This window comes from Ochotona princeps, chromosome 26 (genome assembly GCF_030435755.1).
Source record: "Ochotona princeps isolate mOchPri1 chromosome 26, mOchPri1.hap1, whole genome shotgun sequence".
NCBI classification, from domain to species: domain Eukaryota; kingdom Metazoa; phylum Chordata; class Mammalia; order Lagomorpha; family Ochotonidae; genus Ochotona; species Ochotona princeps.
The window spans coordinates 18555885-18571557 of record NC_080857.1 but is presented as its reverse complement, the minus strand read 5'-3'; the positions used below and the strand labels follow the sequence as shown (position 1 = coordinate 18571557).

General features: G+C 43.4%; 1 protein-coding gene across 2 annotated transcripts in view; it reads right to left on the bottom strand.

Annotated features, from left to right (window-relative positions):
* The window catches only part of AREL1 (apoptosis resistant E3 ubiquitin protein ligase 1), a 42284-nt gene extending 26925 nt beyond the window's left edge, over window positions 1–15359 (bottom strand). The window contains exons 1-2 of one of the 2 annotated variants that reach the window (XM_004584396.2): window positions 15228–15359; window positions 1784–2099 (exon numbers count right to left, since the gene is read on the bottom strand). The gene's annotated coding sequence lies outside the window, so the exon portion shown is untranslated. Of the gene's footprint in view, window positions 1–1783; window positions 2100–15227 lie in introns of those variants that run through there. The other variant, XM_058655622.1, reaches the window with a different exon arrangement.
* Window positions 15360–15673: the final 314 nt, after the last annotated feature.

The window sequence follows — 15673 nt, the reverse complement described above, 5'->3', positions numbered from 1 at the left end:
CCCTTATACAATTTAGTAAACTATGATACTGGAAACTAGCAGAATGCAAATGGTAGTAAGTAAAGTAGTAACTCTGCCACCTTCTCAGGCCTTATCATTGGCCAAACACTGTCTTAAGTGCTTTACTTGTGTAAGTCCAAGTACTGTAATTGTTTCCACAACAACTTGGTGAGATAAGCACTATAAAACTCATTTTTTCTCAGCTACATGTTGGCAGCGAAATATGGGACAAATGGAGACTTCATGATGGACCATATCAATCAGTGGACCACCTCATCGAGCGAAACTGGCAGTGACTCATAACTGGAGAACTATTAACTCCACTTGAGCACATATCTCAGAGCATGCCCCACATATGGGACTTGGGGTGGGCGGGAAACCGGGTGGGGCTTCTCCCTCAATATCCCCTTTTACCTCAGATACATGATGGAAACAATATGGACATAATAGCATTGCCCACCTCCCTATCCCCCTGAACCTTTTTTTTTTTCTTTCCTTCTCTTTCTTGATTTTCCTTCAACTATAGTTAACTATGTAAAGATTGTCAACAACAATACAATAAAATGGATTATACATAAAAAAAAAAAAAAAAAAAAAAAAAAAAAAAAAAAAACTCATTTTACAGACACTCTTTTTTTTTAAAGCTAGGCTTAGAGAAGTTAACATCTCACAGCTGGTTAAGAGACAGGGCTGCAGCTCCAGCCAGTGTCTAACTCACAGGCCCAGGTCCTTTAACCTCACACAACACTGAATCATGAAAACTGATGAAGTCATAGGCTTAGCAAAGTTCTTGGGCAGAGATTTAAGAAAACAGGTAAAACAAAGTATGAAAAACATTACCCAATCCTACTGGGAAGAATCTCAGTCAGGCTAAAATTAGCAAGATAAACCTTTACAACCCTTCATCTTTTGAAATAAAAATAAAAATGACAAACAAAAGTGGAATGCAGCACTAATTATCTAGCGCAGAAATACCACTTGCTTAGTGAAGGGTTCTGGGCAATCTGCTTAACATTGCATACCCTGGGTCCGGGCGGCATGGCCAGCAGCTAAAGTACTCGCCTTGAACGCGCTGGGATCCCATATGGATGCCAGTTCTAATCCCAGCAGAACCATTTCCCATCCAGCTCCCTGCTTGTGGCCTGGGAAAGCAGTCCAGGACGGCCCAAAGCCTTGGGATGCTGCACCCATGTGGGAGACCAGCAAAAAGTTCCTGGTTCCTGGCTTCGGATCGGTGCAGTGCCAGCCGTTGTAATCACCTGGGGAGTGAATCACCGGACAGAAGATCTTCCTCTCTGTCTCTCCTCCTTTCTGTATATCTGACTTTGTAATAAAAATAAATCTTAAAAAAAAATGCATACTCTGCCTTGCATTACCTACAAAAAGGTCAAAAAGGGGGGAATACTTGAAAAAAGACTTGCCTCAAGGGAATGTTAGAAAGTTGGTTGACAACGTTAACAGGGTGCTTCAAAAAGCTCATGGGAAAGGGAATTGAAAGATAAGTTTATTCGGTACAAAAAAAATTGAAATTCATGCATAGTCTTTCATAATATGTATGTCCATGACCTTTTAGAAGCAACCTTTTTTACTCTTAAAACTTTCCTTTTGTGTATAAAGAAGTATAATTACAGATGTATAGGCCCCAACATTGAAAATCAGTTATGAGAAAGTTATTTTCTAAAAATGAAGAATTGGTTCTTCATACGCAGAACTGCCCTGCCAAGTCTTAGGAACTAGTCACTGGATCCATGTTCTACTTCCCAGGAACTTACTCTCACCTTACCTTTAAGCGAGGGCCCATGTTCTGAAACCAAGTACAGCACTCTACTGACCAGAGCAGGTAATTTTTGACTTCCTCCTTTTGTCCTCCAACTTTCACATGAAGAAAAAAAGCTACAAAGTCACCAGAAGGTCATTGTCCATTAGACCTTCAGCGAGGGTATTTCACAGTAAGCAGAGGATCAGCGTTTCTGGAATGAACTGGATGAATCCCAAGGAGAAATACAGCCCAGGAATATATCATTCCTATATGTCTCTCCAGCACAGGTCGTAGCCAATTGCCAAAGGGTACATCTGGTCCAGTATCCCAGGATCTTACCCTAAAAGAAAAACAGATGAGTAGAATAGCTTTTTATTTCTGAAAGAACGTCCCTAGAAAACAACAAAGAAGAGTTAGAACAGGTAGGGGACCCTGAGACACAAAAAACAGCCAAGGACTGGTGAACTAACCAGGCACTCCGAATGCAAACTCCATTGTTTCCCTGGGGGGCAGCCCTCCAAGCTCACACTGAAAGTCAACTGCTAGAGCCAGTGTTGTATCGCAGCTGGCATCCCATGGGTGCAGGTCCATGTCCTGGCTGCTCCACATCCTCTGAGTTCCCTGCCAATGTGCCTGGTAAAGCAGCAGGAGATGGACCAAATATTTGGGCTCCTGACACCAGGAAATCCAGATCAACCTTCTGGCTTCAGCTGGCCCAGGCATTTTGGCGCGTGAACCAGCAAAGAAAGATCCCTGTCTCTCCCTGGCTCTCTGTAATTCTGCCTTTTAAATAAATCAATCTTACAAAACCAAAAAAAGTCAACTAGCAACTAAGTTCATGGCTGGTAACCATGTCTCTCCCTGGAAGGATATTTCACCATTGCTGGTGACTTTAGTCAGTCCTTGAACAGAGGCAAACCAGGACAAGCCGTAAAGAAGGTGCTTTATCACAACCACATGTCCATTTCCGTTTATGAGGCAGGAGGGCAGGGTCTGGGACCAAGCTTGAAGAGAAACAAGATGAAAGCACAGGCAGGTAGAACCAGATCACCAATACCCTGGCTCTGTGTGTGTGGGAAGGAACCAGGATGATAGCTGGAACAGAGGACCCAGCAAAGAACTCTAAAACCTAATCTAGCTGCCTATGCAGTCTGCTTTTCTTTTGTGTACTTCTAAAATCTGGTTAAACAAAGATAATTTTTATCTTCAGAACAGTAAAATCTGCTATTACAAGTAAGGGGGGAAAAATCTGTGAACTTTCAAAAACAAAGTCACTCAGTCCAGTACAGTCAGTCAGTAACTCTCAAAGATACTCATGGACTAAACAAAGCAAGAAGCAGGTTTGTGGTAACGCATACAGAACCACTGTTAGGATGGCTGAAAAGGGGGCTACTGAGCCCTGACTGCAACTGTTCTTGGTATTTTCTGAGCACTAAGTCACAACCTTGAGAGAAGGACACCTATCCCTATCTTACAGAGGGGGAAACGGAGGTACCTTCCCAAGAGGACATCCAAACCAAAGAGCTGCATCATACCCAGAGAGCATGCTTTTAGTGATACTATGGGAAACCAAGGAGGAACACATGTAATGCTAGCAAGAACAAAGAATGAGAGAAGGCCAGCCGCTCAAGTAAGTTGGCAAACATTATAATTAAAAATAAACAAGTCATGTACTTTGAAAAAAAAGCATGGCAATAGACTTGCCAAGTACGTGAGCCAAAACCTGGGTCAACTAGCAATTGGAACTGGTTTAAAGGATCCACAAACATGAGAGAGTTACATAAACCACAAGAGATCCCTGTGACAGAATGTTTCGTAAGGATTTTTAAAACAACACTTTTAAAGGATGACAACACGGGGAAATGCTCACAAATGTTAAATTAAAAACCAGGCACCAAACTGTTAATACAGCATAAGACTAACCTTTAAAAAAGATTACACAAAGGAGACTGAAAGTGGCAGGCATCATGGCACAGCAGGTAAAACCAGGGCTGGAGACACTGCATCCAACACTGGGGTGCTAGTTCAAACCCTGGATCCCTCAACTTCAATCTAACTTTCTGCTATGCACATAATGAGAGGCGGTAGATGATGGTCCACATAGTTGAGTATCTGCCACTCATATTGGAGACTGCAACAGCATTCCAGGACCCCAGCTTTGGCCTGACCCAGCCCAAGCTGTTACAACCATTTGGGGAGTGAACAGTGAATGGGAGATCTCTCTCTCTGTCACTCTGCCTTTCAAATAACTAACTAAACCTTTACAAAAAAAAAAAAAAAAAAAAAAAAAAAAAAAAAGGCAGCACACTAGGGCTGGTGCTGTGGCACAACAGGTTAAGCTACTGCACGTAGTGTCAGCATCTCAAGTGAGCACTGGTTCAAGTCCCAGCTCCTCCACTTCCTATCTAGTCCCTTGCTAATACGCCTGGGAAAGCAGCAGTCGATGTCCTAAGCCCTTGGGGCCCTGACATCCATATGGGAAACCTAAAAGAAACTCCAGGTTCAGCCTGGCCCAACTGCAACCAATGTGGCCAGCTCGGGAGTAATCCAGCAGCTGGAAGATCACACTGTCGCTTTTCTCTCTGTAATTCTACTTTTCCAGTAAATAAATAGATCTTAGAACAAAAACAAACAAAAAAGCAGCAGACTGAAAGGCAAAACTAAAATGTTAATAGTGGTTTTGTTTCAAGATTTATTTTATCTTTATTTGAAAGGCAGTTACAGAGAGAATGAGAAACACAGAGGTCTTTCATCTGCTGGTTCACTCTCCAAATGGCCACAACTGCCAGAGCTAAACCAAACCAAAGTCAGGAGCTTATCCTGCTGGGTCTCCCACATGTAGCAGCCCAAGGACTTGAGCCATCCCCCACTGCTTTCCCAGGCCTTAAGCAGGGAGCTGGAATTAAAGTAGAGCAGCTGGGACACAAACCAGTGCCCATTTGGGATGCTGGCACCACAGGTGGAAATTTTGCCTACTATGCCATAGTGCTGCTCCCAATTTTACCTGAACCTTTCAGTGCTTTGTAAATTTATAATGACACAAGGGTATACAAGTTTGTACTGATGGGTGACAAATGCTTCTTAGGGATCAATCTTCCTTTACGGAGGACAGGAGGTAGCATTGTGGTACACCACAATGTACTACCCTGTACTGGAAGCAATCCAGCTCTTTGCTAGTGAGCCTGGGAAAGCACATGATGGCCCAAGTGCCACCCATGTGGGAGCCTTAGATAGAGCTCCTGGCTCCTAACTTTAGCTTGGCCCAGTCCCAGATGTTGCAACCACTTGGGGAGTGAACCATCAGACGAGTGATCTGTTTCTTCCTCTATCTGTCACCCTTTTAAATAAATATAACCCTTGTAAAACCCTGAAAAATAATTTCTACAAAAGCACAGTTGAGACAAGTTATCCTTTTTTCCCCTCAAATAAAGAAATGGAATAATGAAGTTAGGATTACAGAATGCACTCAACTCTTACTTGTACTCATTACCCTGCACTGAGTTACCTCATCGATCCTTCACAACCTTCACTGTCTCTAGCATGAACCACCATATTCACGCCAATGCCTCAGAGCCTGTAGTGAGTTGCAGCACTCCATTCAAGTATCCCACACCCCTCTGCCTCATACAACTCCCAGGACACAAAAAGGACTTAACCCACACCAGGCAGAATCAGTCACTTCCTCCTTTGGAACACTGCTATGCTGATGATCCCTCTAGTACAGCATTTGTTAGGCCATATAGTAAATAGTGAATTATGTAGCAGTCTTTCCTAACACATTAGACTGACATCCTGAGGATACTGGCTAGGTCCTGTCCATCTTCCTCTATCCATGGCTAGAATGGCGGCCATCTCTACTAGCTCACAGTCTGTACTTTCACAAGAAGTCCTACGCATGCAAAAGTCTGAAGCACAGTCTTGACTACAGAAGTCAAGCCTGCAGACGCCCACTACTCCCTGTCTCTAACAGGCTCCTAGGTTCTGCTGATGTTCCTTGTGTCACATCCTAGACCATGTTTTCAGGAGCCATAGTTCAGAACAGGAGTCAGCAGACAGCAAGCCAGATCCACACATCTTTCTGCTTCAGCAAAACAGTCAAGTTCCTTCACTCACATAACTATCTGTGGCTGTAGTCCCTCTACAAGAGCAGAGCCCAATAGCTGCGGGAGAAATCTAAACCCTGCAATGTTGCTCTCTGACCCTTGATAGAACAAGTGCCCCAATTCTTAGTGTAGAGGTCTTAGAGTATGTAACTGTCTTTTGTAAATTAATGCTTTTTTACAATTCAGAGAAATCATAAAAATCATTTTCTTCCTCTTAGGAAAAGGGCTGTAAAACTCAAAAAGGTACGCAAATGTTTCCAATTTCAATTATTATTTAAAAGCCTCATGCCACCCATAATCCAATTAGGAAGTAACAATCATTTCCCAAAGTATGTTTTGTATGCAACTGCACTCAAATTTCATCAAGGCTAACTATTTCCTAAAAGCAATATTTCAGGGATCAAATACTGCATCCGGGGTTCCTCATGAAACAGTATATATTACTGATTCCATCTACTTTTTAAAGTGCTATCCTAAAAAGCCATGAAGGGTGGGTGTTTGGTGCAGTGGCTAAGACATCTGCATCCCATATTGGTGTGCTGGGTTCAAATCTCAGCTCCACTTGATTCCACTTCTCTGGCAATGTGCCCTCAGGGAGGCAGCAGATGATGGCTCAAGTACCTGGGTCCTTGCCATTCCTGTGAGAGACTCAGACTGCATTCCAGGCTTTTGGCAATGCTTTCGCTATTGCAGACATTTTGGCAGTGAACCAGCAGATTTTTCTGTTTGCATTTCAAATAAAATGAAAATAAATTAGGCACCAGCAATGTGGCATAGCAAGAAAAATCACTAGCTGCAATCCTCACATCCCACAGGGATGTCAATTTGAGTCCTGGATGCTCCATTTCGAATCCAGCTCCCTGCTAATGGCCTGGGAAAAATTTGGCCCAAGTGTTTGGGCCCCTCTCACCCACATGGGAAACAAGGTTGAAGTTCTCCTTATCAGTTTGGCTCAGTGCTGGCCAATGCAATGATCTGGGGAGTAAACCAGTGGATGGAACATTTCTCTCTGGCTCTCCCTTCTCTCTCAGTGACTTTCAAAATAAATACATATTTTTGACAAAATTAAAAATAAAAATCCATGCAAAAATAAGCCTATTTCAGAATTCTGCTATAGAGATCCAACGACAACACATAAATGATCTGATATCATCTACTGATCTCCACAAAATACAAGAGGATAAAAGATATCTGCTTAGCAGCAAGTAGTCTCCAGCATTTTCTGAATGGAGCACCAGCCACATTTCAGAAATACCAAATTATTCAATTCACAAAAGACTCATGAGTTTCAGTAGTCTAACCTACAGTACAGCAATAAAAAAAAGCTGCAAGAACCAGAGCTGGCACTGTGGTGTAGTGGGTAACGCTACTGTGTGCAGTGCCAGTATCCTTTATGGGTGCCAAGTGGATCCCTGGCTGTTTTTCTTCCAATTCAGCTTCTTGCTAGTGCACCTGGGAAGGCAACAGAAGATTGCCCAGGTGCTGGGGCCTCTGTACCACAAGGGAGACTTGGAAGATGCTCCTGGCTTTGGACTGGCCCAGTTCCAACAGTTGCAGCCACTTGGAGAGTAACCAGTAGAGGGAGGAACTCTGTCTCACTCTTCTCTGTATCTGTCCTCCACCAACTCCACCCAAATAAATAAGTGCATATTTAAAATAATAATAATAATAATAGTAGTAGGTTGCAAGAACTAAACTGTGCCATCAGACACTTTGAATTATCAGTTTGTATTTATCTGGGCTTAATTTCATCCTCATTCTGCCCATCCCCAAAATGCACTACAAGAGATGGCCCTCTGCTATCAAGAATACATCACTGGGCCCAGCAGCGTGGCCTAGCGGCTAAAGTCCTTGCCTTGAAGGCCCCGGGATCCCATATGGGCGCCGGTTCTAATTCCGGCAGCTCCGCTTCCCATCCAGCTCCCTGCTTGTGGCCTGGGAAAGCAGTTGAGGATGGCCCAATGCACTGGGACCCTGCACCCGCGTGGGAGACCTGGAGGAGGTTCCTGGTTCCCGGCTTCGGATCGGTGCGCATCGGCCCGTTGCGGCTCACTTGGGGAGTGAATCATCGGATGGAGGATCTTCCTCTCTGTCTCTCCTCCTCTGTGTATATCTGGCTGTAATAAAATAAATAAATCTTTAAAAAAAAAAAGAATATATCACTGAGATATTCATACAGATTTACATTTCTGATATCTTGGTTCAGCCAAGTTATAAATTTTTGTTTATATTCTTTCTGCCTGAGTCCAGCTCCTTCAGTCTCTTACTCATTTCTGCTGGTCTTCTGTGAACTCTGTCCAGCCAGTCCCCAGCGATCCAGTAATGAGGTGCCTCCAACTGACTGTAGCATTCCAGAAATGGCCAGAACAAGATGAGCTCACTCTCCTTGGTTCCACAACACAATATTCCTGAGCTGGCAAGCTCCCATATCACAAAATGCTAGCACGTTGCCATATCAAACTATAATCCCTTTCCTTGCTTCCCAGGTTTGGGCACTCCGGCATGAATGTGCTAGAGCCAGAGGATGAAGGACAAATGTTCCTGAAACATCTGTTTTACTAACAGAGAATAGGGAGATGCAAATATTTTTATGTTAAAACAAACACAGGGGTGAGCACCATGTTATAACAGGTAAAGCTACTACCACCTGCAATACCACCATTCCTATCTGTGGTTCACTTCCCAAATGTTTGCAATGGCCAGGCGGAGTTAAAGCCAACAGCCAGGAACCCAATTTGGATTCACAGGAATGGCAGGAACCCAAGTGCTCAAGCAATCACCTGCTGCTTCCCAGGGAAGGTGGAGTTAGGAGCTGGGAGTCCAAGCCAAACACTCTAAAGTAGGGCAAGGACATCCCAACACCCTAACAAGCATCTTAACAAGCCAAACAACTGCCCATTCTCATATCTTAACATTTTTCTGCTGTTTCCACAACTCAAGGTTATCTTATTTATTCTGTTTTCTGCCTAAATTCATTTGCTAAAACTTTCTATTGCATTATATTTTATAATTTAGACTACCAACATGTTTAGGTTCTTTTACATCACTCATTCTGCACGTTTCATATTTCTTAAGCATCTGCTGTATGGCAGGCTGTGTACTAAATGCTAACATCACAAGGATAAATAAGACAAGTGCTCTCCTAACCTTGATGATCTTGGCTGAACATGGAGACAGGAAATTGTTTATTCATACAGGAGGCATAATCAAAATGTGGAGGACAAAAGGAGGAGAAAGATGACTCTGCTTTGGAGAGTGAAGAAAGTGGAGACAATGAAACTGATTCCTTAAAAATCAATAAATCCAGGCCTGGAGAGGTAGCCTAATGGCTAAAGTTCTCGTCTTACACCCACTGGGATTACATATGGGTGCCAGTTCTAATCCCGCTTCCCTTCCACCTCCCTGCTTGTGGCCTGGGAAAGCAGTAGAGCATGGTCCAAAGCCTTGGAACCCTGCACCCACCTGGGAGACCCAGCGTAGGAGACTTGGAAGAGGCACCTGGCTTCTGACTTCATACTGGTTCAGCTCTAGTCATTGTGTCCGCTTGGGGAGTGAATCAACGGACAGAAGATCTTCCTTCCTCTCTGTTTCTCCTCCTCTCTCTGTATATCTGACCTTACAATAAAAATAAATAAATCTTTTTTTTTTAAAAAATGGACAAACCCAGGTGGGCCTTTGGCCTAGTAAGCACCAGCTAGGACAATCAGCAGTGTTTAGGTTCTAGTCCCAGCTCTCCTCTTGATCCAACTTCTGCTCATGCACACTCTCAGAGACTCATTAGCTGGGTCCCCACAGCTTGTATGGGAAACCTGGATCAAATCTCCAGCTCTCAGCTCTGGCTCCATGTAGGAGCTATTGCTAGCATTTGGAGACTGAACCAGTGATGCTGGCTCTAGCTCTTACCCTCCCCTCCCCCACTCTACCCTTATCCTCTTGCCTCTCGAAATAAATGAACAATGATTTGTAAGAGCAGTATAAACAAAAAGGACAGCATAGCAAAAAGTCGTCCAAAGGAAACAAGAGCGATGAGGAGTTCATTATTATGGAAGCAATCTTTCAAAAGACCACCTGAGCCTAATGAGGGCAGACACTACTAAGCACAGACCCACGGAGTTTCACTATCAAGTGACCGTGGACACACTATTTCTCTTCACTTTTGCTCACATGTAAAATAGAGACGCACTGAGAAAAATGAAAAACAGCCAGCTGCTGTTGGAATACAAGATGAAAGATTGGTTAACATACAAAGCTCCAAACACAGGCGTCTTGGTACCACCAGAGTGCCCTGCGGGATATAGAAACAGGCTGTCAGCAGATGACAGGCAATAATACTAGCCCAACTTACAGTGAGTGAATAAGATAGCTCAAGATTCTGAAGAACCAACTGGTTTTCCAGAAGGATCCCATGCAGAAACAACCACAGCAACGATTCAAAGGGGGAAAAAAGCCTTTTTTTGTTGTTGTTCTGAAAATGCAAATAGTAACAAGGATCTACCTTTACCAAGTGCATTCCAACGGCCAGCATCACAGAGTGCAAATCCACCATCTACAGCACCGGTATTGCACAAGGGTGCCAGCTGACAGCTCAGCTGCTGCACTTCTGATCCAGCTCCCTGCTAAAGTGCCTTGGAGGGAGCAGCAGAAGACAGTCCAAATGTCTGGGACCCTGGGCCATAACGGGGATCCAGATGAAGCTTCAGACTTCTAGCTTCAGCCTGGCCTAACCCCAGATGCTGTGGGCATTTAAGAACTGAATTCTGCCTTTCCAATTAACAACAACAAAAAAAGATTCCAAAGCCTATATTTTTTTTTCTTCTTTTTTAAATTGGAGAGACAAAGATCTTTCATTCACTGGCTTACTCCCCAAATGGCCACAACAGCCAGAGCTGAGCTCACCCAAAGCCAGCAGCCAGAGATCTCCGTGGGTCCCTACACAGGCACAGGGTCCCAAGGCTTTGTTCATTCTCCACTGCCTTTCCAGGCTGTAAGCAGGGAACTGGAGTGACCCAGGAGATGAACCAGTGCCTATATAGGATGCCAGACAGAAAATTAGCTAGATGAACCATGGCACTGTCCTGGAAAGCCTATATTCTTAGGCACGAATACTGATCAACATATTCCCCCAAAATTAAATTATCTTTGTGAAATATGATGGATGAGAGCTCAAAAATACTTAATTTCAAATTTTTAAGGAATCTGATTTCATTTTTCAGAAACCACAGCCAAAACCTGGACTGTTTTTAAGCAAGGGAAAATGATCTCACATTTTATTTTTTCTTTAAGATTTTTTTTTTTTCTTGGAAAGGCAGATTCAGAGAGGAGAGACGTAAAGGTCTTCTGTACACTGGCTCATCCCCCAAGTGCCACAATGGCTGGAGCTGAGCTGATCCGAAGCCAAGAGTCAGAAGCCTCCCTCAGGTCACCCATGTGGGTGCAGGGTCCCAAGGTCCCTGGGCCATTCTCTACAGCTTTCCCAGGCCACAAGAGGGGAGCCAGAAGTGAAGTGTTGCTGCAAGGAAAAGGATCAGTACCCATATGGGATCCTGGCATGTGCAAGACGAGGATCCAGCCAGCAAGCCATCATGCCAGGCTAATCTCACATTTTAAAGGAAGTAACTATGGGGACAAAGTGAGAAAACTAGAGAGAGGGGCTTGGTGCAGTAGCCTAGAGGCTAAAGTCCTTGCCTTGCGTATACCAGGAACCCAAATGGGTTTGCTATTATAGTCATTTGCAAAATGAAACAGTGGATAGAGGATCAACGTCTCTGTTTCTCTAAAATAAGAAAAAACAAAAACTGTGTTGTTCTCTTACCATTCTGTAGAGGTCCTGATATAATACAGACATGATTTTAGACAGATATTTGAAAAATATTTTGTATAGCTTGTCTTTTCATTTTCTTCAGAGAAAATCCACTCTTTTAGGGTTGATGCCATGGCGTGGTAAATTAGGCCTCAAGCTGTAGCACCAGCATCCCATATGAATGCCAATTTGAGTCCTGGCTGCTCCACATCCAATCCAGCTCCCTGCCTGTGGCCTGGGAAAGCAGCAAGAGGGCCCGGCGCTGAGGCTTAGCAGCTAAAATCCTCACCTTGAACACACCGGGATCCCATGTGGGCACCGGTTCTAATCCCAGCAGCTCCACTTCCCATCCAGCTCCCTGCTTGTGGCCTGGGAATGTAGTCAAGGACGGCCCAAGCCCTGGGACCCTGCACTCACATAGGAGACCTGGAAGAAGTTCCTGGCTCCTGGCTTCGGATCGGCGTAGCACCAGCCATTGTAATCACTCGGGAAGTGAATCATCGGATGGAAGATCTTCCTCTCTTGTCTCTCCTCCTCTCTGTAAATCTCACTTTATGATAAAAATAAAATAAGTCTTTAAAAAAAAAAGGGAACAGAAATGGGTCGGAGGAGATTACTGGACCACATACAGAGCACCATAAAGGCACTCATTGAAGCCTTGACCCATTTATCAGAATTCCACACATCTAAATGCCATGTGCTATTCTGAACTGGACCGTAGGACAGAAAAAGGACATCAATGAAAAAAAAAAATCTGTGAAATGCATATGAGGGCTGTACTTTAGTTAACAGTGTTACATCAACATTAATTTCTTAAATACGATAAGTGAATCATGGTTATGTAAGAAGCTAGCATAGGAGAAGCTGGGGGAAAGGTATACAGAAACACTGGGAAGTCTTTCCAATGTTCTAGAAATTAGATGGTTCCCAAATCTATATTCTCACTCTCCCTTGGGATTTTTTTTTTAAGATTTATTTTTATTGAAAAGGCAGATTTACAGAAAGGAGAAATAAAGATCTTCCATCTGTTTATTCACTCCCCAAGCAATCACAACAACCAGAGCTGAGCTGATCTGAAGCCAGGAGACAGGAACTTCTTCTGAGTCTTCCAGGAGTAGAGGGTCCCAAGATTTTGGGCAATCCTTTACTGTTTTCCCAGGCCACAAGCAGGGAGCTGTATGGGAAGTGGAGCAGCCAGGATGTGAACCTGCATGCATATGAGATCCTGGCTCTTGCAAGGTGAGGATTTAGCTGCTTAGCTACTGCACTGGGTCCATCCCTTGGGATTCTAACCACAGTGCCATAATCAATGTCTCAATTCATCAGTTGGTGCTGGGCTAAAACTTCTTTCAAAACCTCTTAAACCCTTTTTCTACAAACTATCTACATAACCCAGCTGGGTTTCCGCTTCTTCAAGACATGAAAAACTAGACTGGGAAGTCCTAATTACTTTCTCTGTTTAATAGCTTCACTACATACACCAGCAAGGATCTTTGGATTAGAGCTTACCAAAGTGAACAAGAAAAGGGTTAAAATAACATGGGTCAGAGCCAGCAAAGTGGCACAGCAGTCTAATCACCCACCTACACCCCTGACACAAGCATCCTGTGTAAGAACCAGCTCTTGTTTCTGGCTGCTCGACTTCTAACCCAGCTCACTGCTTATAGTCTAAGAAAGTAGTGGGGAATGGCTCAAGTTTCTTGGGCCCCTGTATCCACACAGCGAAATCTGGAAGAAGCTCCTTGCTTCAGATCAGCTCAGCTCTGGCCATTGCAGCCATTTGGAGGGTGAGGCAACAAATGGAAGATGTATCTCTCTGTCTCTACTTCTCTATTTTCAAAAAAAAAAATTAAATCTTTAAAAAAAAAGAAAAATGATATATCAGAATCTGTTAATATCATAGCATCTACCATATGGCATATTGACATATTAAACAAGTATTACACAAAAGTGCTCTAATCTGAGACTACTTCCAGAAAGGTGGATTGGTGGAGTAATTCTCTCAAAGATTTCAATTTATATTCCTTAATTCAACTTCCTGCCATAATTGAGCTCTTCACCCATCTTTTTTCCACCACAGGACTGAAGTCTTGTAGAGTAACTAGCACATTTCCTAGGACAGAATGGCCCTCAGGAAAAGCTTTCTGAATGAACAAACATGCCAATGCAATCTCTCTCTCTGAAGCGCCCTTACAAAATAATTCAATCTCAAGACCCAAAGAGAACCATGCCACCACAATTACTGAAAAACATTTAACAGCAACCAATGTTTATTGGGGCAGGGAGTGGGGTGTCACGGTATATAAAAATAAATGTAAAAACTCTAACTTGAAGGAAGAGAATATAAATTATACTTGTTCCATGACAGCTGCAAAAGCAGATCTACCTAAAATTTTCCAACACTGAAATACAAGATGTTCTTTAAGGAAGCTTTCATTATCCACAATTTAGAAAGTGCTGTCAGCTTCAATGATAACGTAGATGGATCAGAGACCAGATGAAGTCCGGGCCAGATGCTTTGAGATTCTTTATCTGTAAGGGTACAGGAGAGCAGAATACAATTCTCATGGCTTTTATCTTCCTTCTTCATGAGAAGTACTAAAATAATCTTTTCTTCGCAAGTATGTATCCTAAAGCATTTGCTTGCTACTCCCATTCAACACAAGTCAACACAACCTCCCCAATCCTTATCTCAACAAACGCAATAGAATATCCTACTGCTTTAATTCCAGGCTACCAAAAACATTAGGCTGCAATGCATTACAATACAACTAAACCTGTTTCTCTAAGTATATTCTGATCTGCACGCTGTTGTTACATTCACTTAATCCTCATGAAGTATTAACGCTCAAGGAAATCAGAAAAATTCTCAGAACATAAATTTCTCCAAATTCAAAAATCATGTTAGTATTCATTGATTACAAAATACACATTCTCAAAGGAGTGTCTTAATTTTTTTAAGGATTTATTTATTTGAACAGCAGACTCACAGAAAGGAGAAAGATCTTCCATTGGTTAGTTTACTATCCAAATAGCCACAATGGCTGGCCAACCAGCCAGGGCTAGGCCAGGGCTGAAGCAATTTACATGCAAATTACTACTTAAATACACACAATATTCCCTCTGAACCTTTATACAATCCCTCTACTGTTAGAAAAGAAAATCTGACCATCTTTGCAAAAATACATATATATGTATGTATATATGTATGTACATATACACAGTCTGTTTGCCAAAAGGTCAAACGCAGGCAGAAAAGTGGCTGCTCTGGCCCTGTTCATGAAATACAGCCTGGCAGAGACAAACCCCTTCAATCACAACAGAGCCTCACCTCTAACATTAGCTCAACATCAAAAACTTAACACCTTCTGGAAGGTGAAGTAAAGCATTCTGAACGCATGCCTCAACGAGAAACAGAAAGAATACTGTCTATCCCCAGACCAACACCAGAAAACCACCCTGCACCGAACACTCCAGAAGGTACTTGAGGGCGACCACCACCGGACACGCCGGCCAACCCATGCTGCTTGTGAGAGCCAAGGAGGAAGTTTCGCCCTCTCCTCACCTGGGGAGCCCCGGTTCACCAATGAACTATTCTTCACGGTAAGGGTTAAACCGCAGCAGTTTTTGTTTTGATATCTGAGAATACTACTGGCTTTTCAACACCTGGAGAGCGTCGGTGCCGCTTCCCCAGGTGTAAGCAGGTGTAAAGCGAGGGTCCTGAAGTGATGGTGAAGCACAGAACATGTAAGTCACACGTACGGGACAACAGTCCTTCAAGTTTACAGACCTCATCCACGGAAGAGTGCACACCCTCTTCCTTAAAAGACCCATCTCTGGCTTCCCACCGACTCTTACAGGATAGACGCTCTTTTAACGGTTAAGAAGGTACTAAAAAAAATTATCTTCCCCTTTTTGTAGTCACCAATCTCCCCTCCCCTTTATAATAAACAGTCAACCGTTCCCCACCATCCTCGCTGCCAGGCGGGGGCCATCTAGGGGAGACCCCCT